The sequence below is a fragment of the Falco punctatus genome (assembly GCF_963210335.1).
Source record: "Falco punctatus genome assembly, chromosome: 10".
Classification (NCBI taxonomy): Eukaryota; Metazoa; Chordata; class Aves; order Falconiformes; family Falconidae; genus Falco; species Falco punctatus.
In genome coordinates this window covers 25446720-25464518 of record NC_137590.1, presented here as the reverse complement: position 1 = coordinate 25464518, position 17799 = coordinate 25446720, and the positions used below count along the sequence as shown (strand labels likewise).

Here is a 17799-nt window from a genome sequence, read left to right as displayed (position 1 = left end):
ATCAGATTCTTTCTGCCTAATATCCTGTTTTTATCCTTTTCTTTATGCTGTTTGCATTTTTCGTCATATGTAAATAAATAGCCTCAGATTGTCATTCACGGGGGAATTTTAATCTGAATTTTTCACTATGATGAGAATTGATAGTATTAAGGAGTAGCACATAGAATGTTTTATTACTGAAATGTTTTATCAGTTTTTCATTTTGATAAAGGAAGTTATTCATATCAGGTGGGTTTATTACCTGAAGTCTCTTTAGTGACTAATAGTATTTTTCTCATTCAAAGTAAATGCATTTTTAAAATTTAGGCCTAAGTTTTTTTCCTAAAAATCTACATCAAGTTCTATTATGGAGTTCATATATATTTTTCTGGTATTGCTTGGCCATCTTAAATAAACTTATTTCACTTAATTTGCTGTTACTCATTAGTTGTTTTTTGACAAACTTACCAACTCAAAAAGACTGCATTACTGTAAGAATATTAAATTGATTATATTTCACCTGCCAGTGTCCCTTTACTAATTCCTTTTTTTAATTCAGGCAACTTCTGCCTTTTTCCTCCAGTTTAGAATGTATTTTTTTGCCAAACTGGAACATTTGAAAATCCTCTAGGACATGGAAGACTGAGCTATATTGTTGTCTATCAGCCTCTGTAACTGTGACATAAGTACTTTATATATATATATATATATATATGAATTATTTTTGAGGTGTGATATATTTGAGGTGAAATGTTTGCCTTTTATAAGCCAGTACACCCATTTATGTGCTCAGCTATGGTGGACTTTGTCTCTTTTTGGTCTTTATTCAGTGTTAGGTCAGTTTTTCTTCTGTTTGAGTAACTTGAGCTGCAGAGTGTCCATGTTCTCAAACAGGATCTTAGTATCCACAAAGTAAATAATATTGAAGGGAAAAATTTATAGCTATACCACCCAGAAGGTTCTTTAATTCATTTAATCTCCTGAGCACTTCCGAAGGTGCACTCTCAGTTCAGAACCCACGCTCAGTCTTTTATCATTTGTCAGGGTCCCAAGTTGATGTGACATTGTCTACTGTCCTTTGCAGAGAGATTTTTCTTAGAACTCTGCAAAGGTGTTGGTCTAGTCTCTATGTTTTTACTCAGAAAAGCTGTACAACTGTGGGTTTTAACAAAGCTTTTAAATACATCCTCAGTTTTAGTAACTGTTACTTTGACAAGATTAATTTCTTGTATCTTGAGTTCTTCAATGATTATTTTCACTCAGGAGGGCACCTGTTTTCCCCAGGATGAAGAATCTCACTACTTTTTAACAGACAAAAAGAACTACTGTAAACGTATCTGCATCCAATAATGAAAAACTACTCAAAATTACAAGTTTCAAAATATAATTTAGCTTTACAGTGTACTTCACCTGAATCTGTCCTGTAGTCACACAGAGGCTCAAAGGCATGAGTGATGTTACTGGAGAGCAGTGGATTTTGAAAACCCAGATAAGTGCAGTAGTGCTCATCAAAGCCACACTTGTTCGCGCAGGCTAGATCAGCTGCGAGCTGCAAATCTGTGTAATAGGTGGGATTTTACAGTGCAATCACGATTTTGCTCTCTGAAACTATATTGATGGGCTTTCCCTGTTGGGCTTTCCCTATTGATCTGCCTCCTAAAAAGTACTGAATGTTCATTGTGATGTCTTTGGTGGAAAAAGGGTACTGTTTCTTCTATAATATTTATTCCTTAAGAAACGTTCTATAGTCTAAGGAAGCATAGTAAATGCCTTGAAACATGGATGAAACTTATTTCCTGTGTGAATCCCACAGGATGGGACAATGATCGTGACTTTTTTCTCCGGTTGTATTAGGCTCAACAAAAAAAAAAAAAGATATTTCGAGTTTTATGTCAAGGTAAAGAGTATGTCAATGTTGTTAAATGAAAAAAGAATCTTTTTAAAATTAGTAAAGTTCATAATTTTTGACAAGAGTCAAATCTAGAGTACAGCTACACATGCTTTTGAAAATAATTCTGCATGTGAATGGCTTAGCAGATATGAATGTAACTCCCCTGAGTTCCCTTCTGGAATGACAATATTGTTTGCAGAACCTCCAGTTTTTAATGTTAAACTCAAAAGTAGAAACTTTCTTTAATTCGTTGGGCTGGAGAGTAAGGAAGCGATCTTAGTTAGGAGAGCAAAAATAACATTTTAATTTATTTTTTCCCCCAAATTCTGACTGGAGATGATTAGCATCTGTGGGCTTTACTGTCTTTTAAAGAAACACAAAATAGTACAAAGACTTGTTAAAGTTCACTTATGTGCCGTTGAGTTACTAAACATTGATATTTATTCAGAAAACCTGAAGGCTAATATATTTAGTGCTACTCCCTACACTGTCATAATTAAAATGCTCCAAGATGTTTATTTCCTCTAATCTTCAGCATTTTGTCTTTATGAAATGGAAACAATATTTACAAATACTGCTAGCGAATTCAGAAAGTCAACGAAATGTGTGAATTCTCTTATAGAAGTACATTTACAAAAGTAAGGTCCAGGGCAACCATAATGCAGAACTGTGTGGTGGTGATGGTATGGTTTTCCTGAGACAACTAGCAGCCACATCTCTTTTCCCATACATAAATGGCAGTCAGCAATAGCTAGAAACAAAAGACCCCTCTCTCACTCTCTGAATACAGTGACATTCATTCTCAGAGAAGCAGGGGCAGCTTTTTGAAAGCAGACTTCTTCAGTCCAACAATAACACACAATGAGTTATTGACTTGTTTATATATGGAGCTCTTTTCAGTAACTAACTCTGACTCCCCACAGTCTGGACAAATGATTGATTTCGTTGTTAGAAAAAGAGAAAGCTCTTGCACTAAACTCTGTAGTGCAAACTACTTTTTCCCCATTTGTTCCCCCACTGAATAGGACCTTATTAAAATGCACTTTCCAAAAAATACCTGCAGCTGGCCTTTATAAGCATGTTTTGTATATATAAATAAGTAATTTGTCCCACTCTTTTGTATGGTAACAAACCATTGGAGAACATTGTCAACATATATATGAAGGCTGAGTATCATAGGATTTTGATTAAACAATATTATTTATATCTATATGCATATAAAGCATAATTTAAAAAGTATTTACAGTAACTGTTTGCTAGTTGGTTGCAAATACTTTTAAAAGTTAGTAGGCGTGATGGTTTGTTACTGAGAAATTCCTATTTCCTTTTGACACCAGTTGTTAAACACACCATACACGTTATTTTGATACTTTTTTTATAAGATCAAGTAAACAAATATTTGAAAGTATTAATTGGTAAATTTTGCACATTGTCTTAGTATATAATCTATTATGTTTTATTTTTTGGTTACACTGTTTAAGTTAATTCTTTATAAACATATATGCAGAACATTTTATTTTAAAGAAAGTGAGCCTTCTTATGTCCTCTTCTATTGCTATGGAGTTTCTTTAATAAGTAAATAAGCATTTGGTTTCTTTTTCATAAATTTTAATACTGTGACATACTGCTTAAAATAATGCCGCATTTGTCCAACAGCTGCATTGCAGGAATAATTTTTATATAGCAAAAAAGGGATGCAGGCTTCTACCAAGCCCTGCAAATTGTGTGTTACAAAACATCACGGGAAGTTAAGCAGTCATTAGAATGTTGCTAAAGGTATGTTTCCAATGCATCTTACTAACACATATGGAAATGCAACGAAGGATTAATGGAGTTAATACCACATTACTTCTGATTCCCCAGGTTCTTGCACCTGTGAAGTTGTGTTAGCCACGGCACACAGAATGTAAAATACTAGCAGATCAGATGCAAAATGCTAGCATTTTACTGAAACATGACATAAATTATGTAGAAAGCTACTCAAGTTTGAAGGAAGTAAGGTATCGGATCTCATATCTGTGTGAATATTCTTTGTGCCTCTTACAAGATTTAAGGAACTGTTGATTTTCTATTTCTATAGGTTTCTATGGCTATAAAAAGAAAATGGGAAAGCGTAAAGTGTGGATTTTTAATCTGGAATATCAACCTTGAAATTTGCTGGTTTTGTTCTAATTCTGCGAGTTAATCACGTCATACCCTGTTTTTACAAATTTGTATTCTTTCCATCTTTTGTGTATGTATTTCTTTTATCTCCTTTCTTTTCATACTTAATCTTTAATTGGTTTTCCATAAAAAAAATATTTTGCTTATCATACTTCCTTACCTTTTCTTTCTTTAATGTAGTTTTCCTAACATAATTTATCTCCCTTTTGGAGTGCTAGCACAGGCCATCAGTTTCCACCTATCAATCCTGCCCAGGCAGATCTGATTAACGAAATATGTAATATTGGCATAACTTATGACATGATATAAGTGATGACATTCTGATGTTCACTAGAACCTAGGTAGAATTACCAAAGATTTAATTTAAAAAAAATTCCTAGAGGGTAACTTGCAAGGGGGAAAAAAATAAATCGGTTGCTTTGCTTTTATCCATTTTCATATGAACACCAGGGATTAGCATACTTTTGAAAAATCATGTATAAGCAGAGCAAAGGGGGCTTGGGAAGAGCTATATTTTCTATAGAAAACCATGCATAGAGCAGAATTCTGCTGCAGAAATGAATGCATGTCTTGGTATCTTTAACTTCTCTGTGTCTTGCTCTGTGCCTTGTGGATGTAGATCAGGAGCTCATAGTAGCATCATTCTCAACTGGCTGTGGAGGACTGGGGGAGGAAAAGGAAGAGCTATTCTTCTGTGTAGCTTCTGTAGCCTTTTGTGAAGAGCCAGAGATGCATAGGATTTTCCTGTGATCTCGACGCATCCATACTTACAATTGACTTGTCCCTCCCCCTGTGTATCTGAATGTCCTGGGACAGACCCTCAGCTGCAGTGAAGTGGTGTCAGTTGAAGTTGGTGGCTTTTTACTCATTTTATTGAGTGACATGCAAACCTGGACTTACGCCTTCTCCAGTGAAGCCTTTCAGAAAATCTCTGAACAGCAGCTTTGTAGAGCTTTTTAGCTTTTGTTTCTCCTACAGCTTCAGGTGTTACACAAGGAATTAAATAAGGGTGATCAGGAACAGGTCTTGGTCTTGGAAAGACATTATGATGCAGTCTATTTGTTTTATTGGACAAGTTACACTCATTTCACTGGAGAAATATATCTGGTTTCTCTCTGAAATGTAACCAACAGTTTAATTTTCTTCAGTCAATACAGTCCCATTCAACAGCGATAAGCATGATACAAGAATAAAATCAGGTGTATGCTGAAAAAAATAGGACATCTTAGTATCTTTCTTTTCCATTAAACAGAAGTAAAGATCAGTATGCAAATTTGCAAAGAATTGTACGTTAAACCAACTCTTTTGGCTTAAACTTTTGTTTAATTTTTCTTTAAAGATGCTTTACTTTATTTTTACCTTAGGCATAAAAATCCAGGTCTGTTGTGTCCTGAAATCCTTAGTAGTGGCATAAGAATTTGTGACAAAAAAGTTCTCAGATTCTTTTCAAGTGTCCAGGCATTTAGTCATATTTAGAATCAGAATTTTAGCAATATTTTTGGTCAAATATTGTCAATATTTAGTCAAATATAATACATAGCTGACTTTGTTAGCCCTTTGCTCATGCCATGACAAAAACTTTTCTGTGATAAGGCTAACAGTAATCAGCTTTAACTTATATTTACTTAAAAGCTTACCCATCTGCTCCCAGTTCTTCTGGTTTTGTTTTCAGCTCTAATTGCTGAAGACCAGTGGGTGTACTAGTGTCAATCAAGTTGCCTTGTGACAGCAAGCATATACAGACCCTTTTTTTCTTTTCTAGAGATTTCATTTACCACCCTTAGGTGAATAGTTTGAATTGGTTTAGACCTTGGGACAGTAGATGAAATCCTGGTTTCATTGAAGTTAGCAACTGAGCCTCTCATACTGATCCCTTGTGGCAGGTACCTAGGGGAAGGCAAAGCCATCATGGAATGCCTACTGCTCCAAAACGAAAACGCAGATGTGAGGCCATCGCTACTATAGGTAGCGTATCATTTAAATAGGACCCCCTCAGAGACTTAGAGCCTGGGAGTTTTAAACAACCCCTGCAAAAGCAATTGACTACTGTCAAAAGTAACATGGTCTTAATATTTTTTTAACCTTGTCTCTACCGCATATAAACTAGACGCTGTTTTCCCAACTGAAAAATGTATTTGGGATGTATGAAGTTTTTAGGTTAGTCATTCTGAAAGATGTTTTTTTTAAGAATTATAGTGCAAGCCAAGTGAACCCTAATAACATTTAAAATATCTGCCTTTTCAAGTTGGTGTAAAATGAAAACCAAATGTACATAAAAGTGCTTATATGGAAATGTGTAAGAAAATGCCAATATGTTTATATGAAAATGCTTCATATTGTGTTTTAATCCACGTGTATGTAGTATGTTATTTTTCATTCTTCAGTTGGAGTTTGCAATGAATGTTCAGAAACGAAAAATCATTAGATACTCTTTCAATGATATCAGAGGAATTATATTTAAATCCAGGTGAAGCAAGTGAATTAAATAATCTTGTTGTCAAATAAGAGAAAAAATACCATAAAATCTATATTTGAAGGCCAGAAGAGTTATTTTTTGTAACTGATTTTAAAGTTGATTTTGATGTCCATGTAAAAATGGGACGATTTTCTACCGCTGCGCTTCTTAGTGACCCAGTAAAGCAATTGCCAAAACTAATTTCAGGATACAACTTTCTGAATCTTTAGATTTACATCTTTTTTTCTGTGGATATTGTGATCCCCGGTAGCAAAGGGTAATTTCCCCAACAGACAGAGCAAGAGCTGTACTAGGCAAGAGCTAAGAACTTGATATTCTTCTGTAAACTGGCTTCAGGAACACACACAAAAAAGTCTCCAGGATGCCTATATATATGTGACCCTATTTTAAACGTATGCTTTCATTGGCTTATGATTCAGTTCCATTAAAATATTTAACTGTGCTTATCAGAAACAGCTACGTATCTGGAAGCTCAGTATTAATACTGACTGGCACAAAACCCCTCAGTCCTTATTAAAGTAAATGAATTTTATAATGAGTGATGGCTTTAATGAATATTTTTTTAAAAAAGATTATTCATATTCTGGAATGCCTCTGGATATAAGACACTGGTCACTTTGTTAACACTGTATCTATTAAAACTTGAAAGGTATTTGTAAATTCTTTAGCAAGATTGGTGACTGATTTTCTCTTTTCTCTGTGAAAACAACTATTGTGTTTCACCCCTCATTTTTTTCTCTTTTTTTCTCTTCCTAATTCCATATTGAGTAGGTCTGACATGGACTCTTTAACTTTCTTCTCCTTTCTAGCCCTTTCTGTGTAAAAATACATTGAAGATTAAATTCTAGCTCCAATTAACTCAAAGGCCAATCAAAAAATAAGTAGTGTCAGGATCCATGGTTACAATCAAATGTTCTGTTTTGTTGACATTCAACATTGATAGAAGTAAAAGTAGGTAGTTCATAGTTCTGTGGAAGAAGTGGTGTCCAGTTATATATTCTGCCCCCAAACACAAGTTGGGCAAGTGCAATTTCATTCCTCTTCCCTCGTGCCAGAATGGAAATAAATTTTATTGACCCTTTTACTTGCATAGAAGATTCCTCCCTTGTGGCCAGCTTCAGCACCTTTACTTGCATGATGAAAATGTTTAGTGAAGACTGTGTCCTCTCCCCTTACCGCTGCCAGCCTACTTTCTGCTGATGTGTTTTGAACAAAAGAATCCCCCACCAGTGGTTGCGTGTTCCCACTCAAAGGATGGATGGGAAGCTTGAAATGAGATAAAAATTCAATATATTCCAATACATTCAATGTAGTAATTGTAAATATGTTTCATGTCGTGTGTGACTCCAGCACTGTGTTTGACCCCATGTAGAGGATGTATTCATCCTTCCTATAGAGAAAACCTCCCTGACTGCAGTGGGTATGAAAAACTGATCTGTTAAACTCACTTTTTATCAATTCTGCAGAGTTCTGAAGAGATTAAGGATGTTTTCTTCAAATTTTGTTTCCTACAGTTTTTAGTACACAATTTCTTTCACTAGTAAAACAATTTTTTGAAGGAGATTTTTCACCCTAGCAAAACATTTAGTATTCAGTTAAGAGTTTAAGTAACTCCTTTGCTTTTGTTAGTACGGTGTTGCTGCTACAATGAAAATTGTTAAAATCAGTTTTGTTCATTTAGGGAAAAAGTGTAGTTCACAATGTCAAGATTTAGTAAGCCAATCATAAGATTATGCAGGAAATATAATGAAAAACTATTAAATCAAGCATTTTTCTTACAATGGCTCATGTTATGAAGTTGACAGTGTATTCTATAAATGAAATTTTAATATGAAATTGATGGCAGATAAAAGTTAAAAAATATTTGCATGTAGGTTTCTGGATGGCAAAAAAAATTTCCTTTCTAATATTATTAATACATACATCTTATACATATAATATATACATCTTATACACATATACCATTAAATATATATTAACATTTCATTTGTTGGAATAATTTAAAATATTTTTAGAATTATATCAATGATATTGCATTTTTCTACCATGAATTTTTATTTGACATTAACTTGTTTACAGGAACATTACTTTTCCTTGTCCTCTACTGGTTTCTAACTCATCTTTTTCTTAAATAAAACAGACTCACTAAAAACGTATACATGCAGACCTCAACCTTGAGCTCCCTACTTCAGCAGAAATCCTAAACTATCTGCCTGAGATTGGGACAAACAGCTTTTCCAGTTCCATGTGTTTGGTAATTTTAATTCTGCCTGCTAAAAGGCATGTACCATAATAAAAAGCTTTTAATGACACATCACTTATTAGCAGAAATATGGAGATAGAAAACAAACACTATTTATTATTAGCATAACAAAAATACTGCCCAGAACCATCCTTGCAATGTTTAGAAGGCCAGAAAAATAAAAAGGAACAACGAAATTTATGTAAAGATGGAGAGAGAAATATGTCTTAAGTGGACAAAATATTGAACAACTTTTTGGTTCTAGATGCTTAAAATCTTCTGGTACGTAATAGTCAGTTAATTTACAGACACTAAATTTTCTATTTAGAGCTTGCAAATGAATACCCTGCATATAAAAATCCACTGGATTTTCTTTAAGGTTTGCGAATCACATGCAATAGCCATTCAGGTTTTTCACTAATCTTCAGTAGGATGTTGTATCTATCCTCCTAAAGACTTCTGGCACACGGAAAAGTATGGCAGTGGTGCCAGGCGCTGCACCTCCCAGTGCCCAAGCACCTGGTACAGGACAGGGCACCCTGCTGTTTGAAGGAGTCTGAACCTGTGTGGCAGAGCTCGCCGTTAGTCTGTCAGCAGCCGTAACCTATGAGCAGCAAAGAAGCAACTAGGAGGAGGTGAGAAGCTGCTGTAAGTGGCACAGTGTGCAAAGTGGTTGTAGTTGTAGCTCTCTGGTTCTCTTTGATGGAATTGTAACATCCATCGCTCAGAGAATGTAGGCCCATTTATTTTGTCTTTTGAATAACTCCATCGGTTGTCAATATTTCATGTCTTTCAATGTGGATATTAATTTTAGTATCACTTGATGTTAGCCCAAATACCGATTCAATAATACTTCCATGTTAAATGATCCAGCTTTATTTTTAAATATTCCTTCTTTTTTATAGTTCATCTAAGTAAAAAGATTCTTGTAAGTGTAATTCAAATAAAAGATGATGAATTGCATTAGTGGGCATAGTGATTATCAACTATATTTTGAAAAATAAAGAAATGTAGATATAGTTAGTCATCCAAGATTAGGTTTTGATTCACTAACAACTTAATGAGACGTTCAAGCTAACAAACAACATCCAATTGTGTAACACAATTGGTACATGGTACTTTTCATATTGTTTGAACGGTGCTGAATCCGAACATTTGCACCCATCATCCATCACTAGTTGTGGCACCATCACAGCCTTACTTTCAGATTTTTTTTCTGTTTTCTGATTACCTAATTAATAGCCTTGTTTCTATTTTACAATGAAAGCAATAAAGGTCCATGAAATTTCCATTTCTCTGCTTCCTTAACATTCCTCCTCTGAGATTCTAGAAGCTGAGTGCTGTCAACCTGTATTTGGAAAACATTTGGGCATGCAAAAATGCAGATAGGTACAGAATACGACTTTCAAAATGTAGGCGGTATTTCCTCTCTGCTGGGAGGGAAAATGCTGGAAACTTTGATGGGGAAGTCATAATTTTGCAGAATTTATTACTTATTATAAAAATTCTTCCATGCCTTTTGTTTTGCCTGGTTTAGAAAATAATTACAGATGCTGAGCTCAGATCCTAGTGTAAATCAATACTGAAGTTGTTGAAGCTTGGCTGATCTATACCAGCTGAGGATTTGTTTCACTAAATGGGAACTCTTATTTGCTGTTTTACAATTGCGTATCTCCTGCCCCTTGTTCAGATTTCAATTGACAGGTTCAGTGCAAAGTGGCTTGGAGCACTCTCTGATAACGTGAGTGGACTCTGAGCAATATAGCATTTAAACTGACAGCTGACTTTATAGTGCCAGCCTAAACAGGAGAGGCATGAAGAGATACTGATAATAGATGGGCTTTATGTATAGATGTAATAAAAATAACTGATACACTTGTTTGCTGTCAATTTGCAGTAGCACCAGTAGGCTTTAGCTTATAAAATACCTTCCAGAGCTGCCTTGAAACCTATGTAGTGTATAATCATTAGCAGTTCATTAGACTTGAAGATATTATAAACATTGTATTATAAGTATTTACTAGTCCAGGTATAAATGACACGGTCATCCCTCACCTTGGTGGGCAGAGATAATGGAAGAAGAAAAGTTTTAGCGTAGCAAGAAAAAGATGCTTCTCCCAGAAGGTGAAATTTTGCAAGGCTGCAATATCCAGGGAACCTCAACTTCTCCCACATCAGCACCGTTACCCTGTTGTGCACCAGCCCAAGGAGATGACCCTCCTATATTTTTAATGAGAAAAGTAGCTTATTCTTTGCATGTGCGTTTTTTTTTTGGTTTTTTTTTTTTTTTTTTTTTGCTATGTTGTGTTCATTTACCATTCCCTCACCCAACTCCTGTACAAGTGTCACTTCCATGATGAGTTTTCCTGGAGAATGAGGAGTAAAATGTGTAGGCTCTCTGTAGCACAATGAAAGCATGCATTTTTTTCAACTTATGCGTACGTAAGCCTTCTTTTGTGAATAAGACTCATAGGGTCAGATAATGTTTAAAGGGAAAGGCTTTATGTCTCTCAGGCCTGCATGTTTCCACATGGATGCTTCTACACACACACAGATTGAATTATGAACAGACCTATTAATGCTGGGATCACAAAAGGTCAAGTTTTGTCTTCTTTTACCTCTATTCAGGATTGCTTTTGAAAGGGGGGGAAAAAAGGGATTTGCAGAAAAAAAGATTCATGATGAAGAATTTTACAGGTCTTTTTTTCTGTCCTTTAGCAACATCTGGGAGTTGGAAAAAAAAATCTTATTATGTAAAATAGTCCAGGGGTATTGTATTACTAGATTTTAATATATCTCAGTTGGGTCACTTGTAGGGTTACCTTATGGAATGACTTGCTACCTAAGGAACAAAAACACTAAAAGGGAACTTGAGCAAAATTTTGCTGCTGCTGCTATAGTGGATGTGTTTAATTGAACAAAAATCATAAAAATATTCAAAGTAAAAACTTTAGATGTTTAATTTTTTCATACTAGTAGAGGTCTACACCCTAAAAAATTTTCTCAAGAAAATCTTACATTGAAGTTGAACTACTTCTTCAGAACCTTCAGACTATCAACTTGAAAAGTTATATTAAAATTGTATGTAAAATTTGATATTACAAAGTGCTCTGCCAGGTCTCACTGTAAGTAATTATATTATTTTCACAAATATCTTTGCAAGAGGAAAATCAAATATTATTGAAGTTTCTGCTCCTGTATTTTCATGTTCTATATCCAGTCATGCAGAGTCAAGCAATCACTCTAATACATAAAAATATTTTCTCCTATATTTTCTACAGAAAACATAGTTAAGAAACAGAGAACTGAGACTGAAATAATAATAGATGCTTTTAAGATGGTAAAAGGCTAACATTATACCCTAAAGCTCTGCATTACATTTGGCTACTTTTTATGTATGTATGTTTGCATGTATGGATGAGGAATGCAAATAGTTGCAAGTATGAATCTCTAAAGTACACTGCTGCTCACTTTTTTTAATACTAATGATGTATTACTGTGTCTTTATGCTTTGCTTATAATTGCAAAAGATGATAGAAAATATCCTGAAATAGAAAAATGCACACGTGAGGTAGAATTTGTAAGTGTGATTTAAGGCTGGACATTAGTCACTGAAGTTCAGAGAAACCTAAGGAAGCTAAGGAAATGGGAATTATGATAACAAATTAAATGCATTAATAGCACATTGTAAAGAATTTTTAGCATTAATTATACAATTAAAATTTTTGAAATGTCATATAATTTTTTTCTCACAGGGATAGAAAAGAAAGCTGTAGTAAAAATACACATGGCTTAAAGCTTTGTCTTCAAAAAGAGTAAAAATATTTTATTTAAAGTAAAAATGAAAAGACTGTGGCTCAAGTAGGATGAGAATAATACTGAACATAATAAAACCCCCACTAAGTTATAACTTGCATGAAATAGATATACCACATGAGATTCCACAAAAATGAGGCTCATTACGTTTTTTTTTCTTCTAAGTACTTAATGAAATTCCAGATCTCACTTCTGCAAGATATCATTGTTTTGGGTTTTTTTGTCTAAAAATAAGGAAAAGCAAACAAATAATTGTAGCAAATCTAAGTTTGCATAATATGGAGTAAAAAAGTGTAAGTCGTTATTAACTCACTAGGGCAAACACTTCTTTAAATGATGCTTTGGTTCTCTCCCTGTAGCCAGGGTCAATGTCAGAGACTCAGCTGGAATGGAAGGGATTGAGCAGTATATGACAATGTTCGTATTCTTTTTTTAATATGCAGGAATATGTAGGTCTTGTGTTTTCATAATTGTTATCTTGTATCAATAATAGAATAGAATAAGAGATTATTAATATAGAAGGATCTGTGTTTGAGCTGTTGGAAAACCTTTTGCCTTCAATATATGTTACAATGTCCTTCAAACAAAAGACAGAATAAATAAAATTGAGAAACCTTATACTATTCAGGACTTTATGGCTGCCTTGATAGTGTGAATATGGTTTCCTATATGTACGTACATACTCTGCAGTAAAACAGAATAAGAAAATCATGTGATTGCCCATGCAATACAAGGCTATTACTCTTTAACTGCCATGTACAACCTGACCCAGTTATAACTTTGAAGCCATTAAAACTAATGGTATATGTAATCTAATTTTCTTTAAGTTAGATGCACAATTACATATGAAAAATGAAGTTGGGAACACAAATGGAGACAGCTGGAGGCATCAGCTCAAACATACTATGGTCCCAGTATTTTATTTGTGTTTATACTGTAGAGCTTACGTTTTTGAGTAAGATATGAAGTTTCACGTTTCCATACTGAAAGATAACTCCATAACTGTATTCCTATGTTTAAATTATGTAACTGGTGTATGACTGGTAAGACTTAGCAATTCTGACCCCCGAAATTTCTGAAACCAAAGCGTGAAGAGAATTTGGGCTGGCTTTTTGGAAGTATCCCTGTTTTGCGCATCCGGCTGCTGTTAGCTCTTTCTGAAGGCTAATTTCATTACCATTTCTTAATGGTTTACAAAATTTAACATTATGATGGTGATGATTACATAGTTTATATTATCAGCTATATTTTAACAGCTCCAAGAATGTAGATGTTTTAAAATGTAGCTACACTGTTACTGTGTCTATTGGATATAGACATTTCACCACTGGAAAGGCTACTTTTATTTTTTTCAAAAAGTATAATCTTGATTTTTGAATGCATGGCAGGGATGATTTTTACTTTAGTTAGGCCTCTTGTATACTTCCTTGATTTGAGGCACTCTTTTGTTCTTCCCAAATTCATAAAGAATAATATATATAATACTTACTGTAATGAAAATATGTCATGAAAGATACATAAACATATTAGAAATGTTTTAATGAAAGCTGGAAGAATATGTGCCAAATATATTGAAAGAAATATGTACAGTTTATACATAGAAGTTCTTTGGGATTTAAAGATTTATGTAATCCTTTTTAATTTTAATGTACACCACTTGTTTGTAACAATTGCAGTTTTGTAATTGCAATTGTAAAATAAACAGAGTTTGTAAATTGCAGATTATGGAAAGAATGAATGTGTTTTTTCCAGTTATAAAAAGGTCATGATAACTGTATAACTACTGGTGATTTATGTGGTTTTCTATAAAATGTGAAATAAATAGGAAGGAAAACTGTGCTTATTCCTTGCATTTGCCATTCTTATACGTGTTTTTTCCTCTTTTTCTCTAGAGGCATAAAAACATACCTATAGCCCTGTATTAGAAATATTTTGATATGTAGAAGTTATACGTGTATTACAGGTCCTGTCCAACCTGGAACATTAAGGCCCCATCCTTTCTGTGGGCTTGTAAGGAAAATCTGATAGGTGTCACATCAACATTAGCTCTTTCTAGTAGCTGTTGTAGTTTAACTGTTCAGGTGAGGAAACTGATTGATGAATTACAAGCAGCTGTCTACAGCTATAGAGGTCACCTCACTGAACCTGCTCCACTTTTCCAGGCTAAGCAGGAACAGGGGTGTCTGTTGACAATGGAATATTACTGAGCTTCCTACAGGCAGGATGTTGTTGTGGGATCTGTGCGTGAAGCAGGGTATGTCTAAATAGTCTTTTATGACTATTTATTGTGATTTTTTTTAAAAAATGTAGCTTCTTCTTACTAATGTTGTATATACCTCTGTGAATTCTGGAATGTGTTTTTCGAAATTAGTGTTTCTCGTTGTTTGGGGAAGGGGCTTAGAGGTGGTTTGTAATAGTCTTTAACTTAAATTTGTTAAAATATTTATAAATTATCAATTCATTTCACTGATTAGTTTTGGAAGACAGTGAGCAGAACATAAATGTACATATATATATATATATATGTACACACGCATGCCCCTAAACTCTTCTTTTGAAAGTTACATTCCGTGAAACTGAAGAGCCCTTCTTAGCAGATTTTCCTAGAAAGTTAAAAGCCTTGAGAACTGCTTGAAAATCTACAGTATTCATAAGAAAAGATGCTAATACATCTGGGAAAATAAATTTTCAGTTATAAACCTATTCTAAGCTATGTTTAACGTTATTTTAACAGACAAATATTCTGATTTTCGATCACTAGCATATCCACTTTAGATGTGGATGTGTATATCCACTTTGACCAGTAGATAGCTATGTGAGAACTAAATTCAGGATGATTTTTACACAGCAAGGTTTGCGCTACGGTGCCTAGAACAGTGTTAGGTACCTGTTATGGAGTCTAACAAGCTCAAATGAAGAGAACAGGAGTGCTTTGCTGGATTTAGGTCAACTTTATGAACAACTTCTGGAACCTGCTGTCAGATTTTTTTCAGCCCAGCCTGCCCTTAGTTCTTTCAGCAGTTACATTGCTATAATGGTAACTCTGAATCTTATTTCTTGAACTCTGTTACATAGCAGCATAGCTGATGTCTTCTTTCTCTTTCACCACTCTCCCACAGAAAGAAAATGGGTGAATATCCAAGTTTCAGATATTCATTGTGTCCTATAGCAAGCTGCTGTACTGAGTACTGTGCCTGTGTTACACATCTACAGGAAACCTATAGAATTCACTGTTATCACTCAAGAAATCAACTTGCCGTATGATCTATCTCTCCCAGGAAAGCCTAGTTCTAAACCCATTTTTTTTTTCCTTTGTGTTATGGTGCTTTGCTATATTATAAACTGTGGTAATTTCAGACTTTCCTTTGGAAAAAACCTTCATAATTTTAATTTCTTTGCCAGAGAAGAAAACAAGAAGCTTTGTGGAGGTCAGGTTGTGCTGTTTTTGGCCAAGTCTCTAGAAAACATGTATAGCTCGGTTGCACATCAATGGGGAGATATTATGGACCAATGTTTCATATTGAATATTCAGAAAATGAAGAGAACCTCTTCATTTCTGACTGTGGTGCCCTACCCAGGCTGTAATAGGGAGTGAAACATAATGTGAGGTGTTCCTCAGGATTAAAATCAATCACAGCTGAGTTTTGGGTGTTTTCCATATTCTGGAATTAAAAATGTTTAAATGAGCATAAGGAAGTGGGTGATGGTCTTTGTTGGGACTAGCCTGGAACAATTAGCTTAGAGGACTAGAGCCTGCAGATACTGCAAGTTAAATACTTCATTATTCAGTTTGTCTTAGTTCTTCGTGTGCTTGTGAAGTGATTGAATATGGTACCTATATAGCTGCACAGACTGGGAATTAGACCTACTTGGATATTTGTTGCAACTAAACCTAATCCATAACCACACTTTGTTCTTCAGAGACACTCACAATGAACTGCTGACTGAATTGGAAATACTTGCCTGTCAATATACATGTATGTCGTTAACCCTTATGTTTTCCTGAACTAATCAGTAAGAAAATAAATTTTGACCTTGTATCATCCAGGTTGATTCTATGTAAAGTCCTTTTGATTTTCTGCAGCTGTTCCCTCACCGGGCCAGGATCAGGCTCTCTGCTGCCCCAGGAATTGCAGTGCTCCTGAGTCCTTACTGCAGGTGGGGCTCGGGGTGCTGCTGCAAACTAAATTAAAAGGCTGAGCGTGTGTTTTGTTGGGGTTTTTTTATACTGCTGTTGGAAATCCTGGAACTTTTGAGGCAGTTCTAGATATTTTGGGTATTCCATATGCTTAAAGCAGCATAATTTCTTAGCTAAGTCATAGCATGGCTACTGAAAGTAAGTCCCTTCCATCACTTTGTGCGGTGGGACTGTATTCCATGTGCCTTGTAGGCAGGTATGTAATCATATCATACAAGTGTATATTTTCAGTCCATAACTGTCAGTCATGTCAGTTCAATTTTTTGGCTTTCTCAAGCTTTGATATTGTTCCCAAATATTTGAAAGAAAATTTTTCTAGCACTGCATAGATTCTTTTTTTGTCTAAGAAATATGATTTTGAGAGCTATGGAAATGTTTTTTTCTAACTTGAAGCACATAAATAATTCACTTAACTCTGTTTTTATTACATTAAGAGGAACACTTGCTCGTTAGCAGGTACTGGGATCTTAGGTATCTATTGTAAATATAATTGCCATCTTGTATCAGTCCCTTTTTGAAAAAAAACAAAACCCTTCAGTTCTTTTTAAAATTTGGGATGACTTCTGCCTTGAGTGTACCTTTGTGTTACACCTGGACTGAGTGTGGAGTGAACATTTTTATGAAAATTTTAACCCTTTCTGTCAAAAGTGCTGCGTGTTTTTTTGTGAGAAGGAATACTTGTGGTTTTAATCTCAAAACTGCAGAGGAAGAGTAACTGCCAACGGGCAACTTCAGCAGGCAGAAACCTGCACCTTTTTTTGTTTCTATGAACCATTTTGGTCTTCAGAACAGTTGGTGGTGGATTTTTCTAATAGGTTTCATCATTTCAAGCAATAGTTCTGATTTTTATTTTAGGACTGTACTCTCTTGAGGTACTTCAGATGGATACATTATAATATGCTGAAATATATTTTCATCTTATGCATAAGAAGTCCAGATTGAATCGAATGTATTCCACACAAACAACACCACTACACTTAGCTTATTCATAGATCACAACAGAACTCAGCTATTGACTTTAGTATGAGCAGGAA

General features: G+C 34.6%; 1 long non-coding RNA gene across 1 annotated transcript in view; it reads right to left on the bottom strand.

The window, feature by feature from the left end:
* The window catches only part of LOC308071020, a 78797-nt gene extending 61385 nt beyond the window's left edge, over nucleotides 1-17412 (bottom strand). The window contains exons 1-2 of the long non-coding RNA XR_013930968.1: nucleotides 17357-17412; nucleotides 1-16291 (exon numbers count right to left, since the gene is read on the bottom strand). The exon at nucleotides 1-16291 is cut by the window's left edge and continues 61385 nt beyond it. This is a non-coding gene — a long non-coding RNA (uncharacterized lncRNA). The remainder of the gene's footprint in view (nucleotides 16292-17356) is intronic.
* Nucleotides 17413-17799: the final 387 nt, after the last annotated feature.